The sequence below is a fragment of the Sinocyclocheilus anshuiensis genome, unplaced genomic scaffold (genome assembly GCF_001515605.1).
Source record: "Sinocyclocheilus anshuiensis isolate Anshui unplaced genomic scaffold, SAMN03320099.WGS_v1.1 scaffold834, whole genome shotgun sequence".
NCBI classification, from domain to species: domain Eukaryota; kingdom Metazoa; phylum Chordata; class Actinopteri; order Cypriniformes; family Cyprinidae; genus Sinocyclocheilus; species Sinocyclocheilus anshuiensis.
The window spans coordinates 108,993-113,571 of record NW_015540885.1 but is presented as its reverse complement, the minus strand read 5'-3'; the positions used below and the strand labels follow the sequence as shown (position 1 = coordinate 113,571).

General features: G+C 33.7%; 1 long non-coding RNA gene across 1 annotated transcript in view; it reads right to left on the bottom strand.

Moving 5' to 3' along the window:
* LOC107688646 (uncharacterized) overlaps positions 1–4,579 on the bottom strand; it is a 24,177-nt gene that overhangs the window by 12,198 nt on the left and 7,400 nt on the right. The window contains exons 3-4 of the long non-coding RNA XR_001634251.1: positions 3,857–3,934; positions 1,525–1,596 (exon numbers count right to left, since the gene is read on the bottom strand). This is a non-coding gene — a long non-coding RNA (uncharacterized LOC107688646). The remainder of the gene's footprint in view (positions 1–1,524; positions 1,597–3,856; positions 3,935–4,579) is intronic.

The following is a 4,579-nucleotide window of genomic DNA, read 5'->3' as shown; positions in this document are numbered from 1 at the left end:
CACACACACACACACACACACACACACACACACACACATCTATAAACAGCACCTCTGAGCGCTGTGAGAAACGCACCTGAAAGAGAGTAAACCAGAGAAAGGCAAGGTGAGGCCATTAACCTTGAACAGAAAAACAGGACGAGTACACTGTCCAAGGAAAAATAAGACTCCTGCTCACAGTGTTCTTTAGGTGAAACCCTGCACTTAAAAAGACCACGGCAAAAAAAGCAAGTCGTTAGACAGTGATTTATAACCTGTGTCGTACAAATCAGAGTGAACAAATCCTTATCAGATCTAAATACATTTGTACCTGGTGCATTATCTCCAGGTTGGTAAGAATTTTTTTTTTTTTGGAAAGAAGTCTCTTAGGCTCTGCATTTATTTGATCAAAACTGAAAGAGAGTAAACCAGAGAAAGGCAAGGTGAGGCCATTAACCTTGAACAGAAAAACAGGACGAGTACACTGTCCAAGGAAAAATAAGACTCCTGCTCACTTCAGAAATCATTCTAATATGCTGAATTGTTGCTCAAGAAACATTTATTTTTTATTAAAATAAGATGTGCTGCTTAATATGTTTTTGGATACCATCATACTTTTTTAAGTATTATCTGATGAATATAAAGTTCAAACGAACAGCATTTATTTGAAATACCTTTTTTTGGTGTAAGAGTTATTTGGCCACTTATGATTAAATTTAATGTGCCTTTTCTGATTAAAAGTATTTTAAAAAAATAACAGACCCCCAACATTTGAACAGTAGTATACAAATATTGCACTGATCACTTCTTGTATTCCTCATTTTAAGCCACTTTGGATAAAATCAACAGTTAAATAAAAAAAGTGTATTTTTTTTATTTAAACATTATGTTAGTTTTACTTTCTCATCTCATAACTTGCATTAAGATGTATTAATAGTCTCTGATTGAAACTCCATTTGCAAAAATTATATTAGTGTTGTTGGTAAGAGTAATTTATTACCATGAATAATTTAAAACTATTAGCTCAATACATTTAAAAATGGATTTGAACCGATTAAAATTTAATGATTAATACATTCTGCATGGCATTTTTAAATGTTTTCACATATTTGTAGGTAAATGTTGCTGTTTATTACTATATATTGTTGTTATTGGCGAATATGCAAATAATGCAAGATCATTCTTCCTTTAGTGAAGGACATCATTGAAAACATGCCTTATTCACAGTATATTTGACCTTATTTTAATTCTTACATCAAGCATCTTGAATCTACAGTACTGGTTGAAGTGATGGTTCACTTGATTATGTCCTGCTTTGTGTGGTTCTCATTTATGGCTTATATTACAGCAAGTCAGCATTTCAGGGATGTGAGCCCTCTTTAAAGAGTGTGTTATGACAAATGACAAATGCTGTCCAAATCAATAATGTAATCAACACCCGTCTCTGCTCGAAAATACACTGAGCTACAGCTGCATGTATAGAGCTGAGTCAGAGAATTATTGATCAACACACAGCCATCCAACATGACAGCCTTAACTACTGACCTTTATCTGGATGATTTAGTACCACGATCCTTCCGTGGGCTTCCAGTACCTTTGCCTTAGTGCTGGTCGGAACTGCACAAAACAAGAAAACAGAACATTTAGAAAAGAAGCACACCACCATCTCGTGGACACGGTGTGAACTGCTGTATGAATCTAATTACAGGCCTCCAGACTGATTTTTTGCACTAGTCTGATATCAACATGTGTGGGCTGTCTCCATCACTGCACACATCAACTGGAAATACTCAATCTGTACATCCCCTGAAAATCCCCAATTTAGTGGGCAAAACAGGCAACAGAACTGAAAAAAAAAGGTATTCGCATATGCTTAAGGACTTTTTTTTTACTCTTTTGACAAATGGATAAACAACAACAGCAAATGGACAAAGCAAATGGCAAATGCTTTTTTATGCAAATATACATCTTTAAATGTTTAATTAATTTACAATTTGATTGCTTTAACTACATTTTAAAACATTAAACTTTTTTTAAATGTCAATTTATTTTCCAATTTTTAAAATAAATAATAAAATATTTAACGAAATATTTAAAATAATAAAAAAATGTTTATTTAAAAATTATTAAGATATCCACTGAAAGCTTTTGTTTTTCTGGTGGTGCTGGATACTAATAGTATATATTCATTAAGAATTACTTAAAATTAGAGAAATTACCTAAAAATCCCCAAACATCTTTACAATTTGTTTGACATATATAAGCATAATTACTTTTAAAAAATATACATATAATATACCTCTTCCTTTAGTCAGGATATAGTAGTGTTTCCTTTAAGGATGCACATTCAAATGTGTGTATTGATTAATTTGATTAGATATGAAGCATTGAGTTATGGTCTGAGGACAGGTGGTTTTAGGCATCCTTACCGAAAAGATAAATAATGTTCTTTCCAGCCAACAGCTGTCAGGGTTTAGATCTGAGTCATAGCTGAATAGCCAGAAGTGATGATTAAAAGATACATTAATGCTTGCACACAAGTGTTCAGTCCTACAAAACCTCCTCTAAAGTCTCAAATCATATGCGGGAGTGGGTGTCTGAGAGGGGCCTGAGAAACTAATTAAAACACTGTGCGGCGCGGATGATTCCAGAATGTGATGACGAATCTGTCAGACTAAACTGCATTTGTCGGAAGAGTCAGAAGATATGTGTGGCATTCGGGAGACTAAACTGTGTGCGCAAATGCATTTAAAATCAGCAATGAATATAAGGATGATCAAAGAAAACACAAACATGACTGCAAAATAAATAAATAAATAGTGCAAGAAGAGGCTGATTTGATCTAAAATACAGTAAAAACAGCAAAATATTATTACACTCTAAAGTAGCTGTTTTCTATTTTAATATATGTTCAAATGTAATTTATTTCTGTGATGAAAAGCAGAATTTTCAGCATCATTACTCCAGTCTTCAGTGTCACATGATCCTTCAGAAATCATTCTAATATGCTAATTTGCTGCTCAAGAAACATTTCTTCTTATTATTATATTCTTAATATTATTGTATTTTCAGGATTCTATGATGAACAGAACAGAAAGTTTAAAAAAATATTTATTTGAAATATAAATCTGTTGTAACAGTATAAATGTATTTACTGACACTTTTGATCAATTTATTGCATCCTTGCTCACTAAAAGTATTAATTTATTTTTAAAAATTATAAAAAAAGTTAATTTTTAGATGAAATATCCCTTTACAGAACACAAATAACTGTACAAATTAGCAAAATTTATCATGGGTGTAGAGAGATCAAAATATATCAAAGCAAACAGTAACATTACTGAGGCCAGTTATTTCAGCTGTGAGTGACAGACACCAAAGTAAAGCTCAAGACAGATGAGAAGAGAATAATAAAAACTATAAACCCGAATCAGTACCATTTTATGAGCGTGAATGCGGTTGACCGAGTTCATACTGATCACATCCAAGAAATATTGGTCACAGTCTGGTTCAGTTTTATGAAAAAAATTAGTCCAGTTTGATTGACAACACAAAGAATTGAGGCACACGGCAATGACGCAAGCACTCAGAGGAGGAGGGTGGTCCACCAAAAAGCAGATTACAAAGTTAGAGACACAGCTGAGACTTTTTCCCATTAGACGAAAGGATCAAAGCCGTGACGACAGGAGATGACGACCGACTTCAAACCAAAAGAATTGCCCCCAGACTTAACCGCATGCTCTTCTGGGAAGTGCAGTGATGCAGTGTGTGTGTATATACTGTAAAACACCTTTGTTTTCTTCCATGACAACTCATAATGAGAGAATTCAGTAAGAGGAATTGCAGTGATTTAGGGCTTTGTTTAGCCCACAATTACCTGATCCCAAGAATAAAGCTGGCTTCCCGTCTGGTCATCTTCTGCTCAAAATCCACCTTTGTAATATGCAGAAAATGACTAGGAAAGAAGAGAAAATGTTGAAAACAATGATCCAAATTCAAAGTTAAGCTCTATTATCAACTGCATATATGTTGCCAGGAAAACAAATGGCGCCTTTCTCAGTTTTAAACAGTTAGAATGGAAATACACAGGGTCAGGCAGTAAACCTTAACATACACACTCTTCTCAAAGTGTCACAAGACTTCAATCTTACGTCCATGAAACTAGGATCATAGAATCACTTGTAAAGTTTCAATTGGGTTGTCACGATCAGTGTTTGGGTAACAGTAACACACTGCAAGTAACGCGAGTTACGTAATCAGATTACTTTTTTCAAGTAACTACTAAAGTAACGTATTACTTTCCATAAAAAGTTACTAAGTAATGCAATTAGTTACTTTTTAGGGAGTAATGCAATATTGTAAAAGTAACTTTCCCCAACACTGGTCATGATACACACAATGAGAAATTATGTAAGTATCTGTAAAGCACAGACATTACGCTGGTAATCTGTAATCAGAAGTTCATTTACCCAGAAAAGTGACTGCAGCTGAAAACGATTTCACCAACTATACAGCTCAAATTATAAACAGGGTTTAACTCCTCTAAGTGCTGTAATAAAAATTTAAGCTTTACATTTCTAACATTTTTTGGTTTGAATTT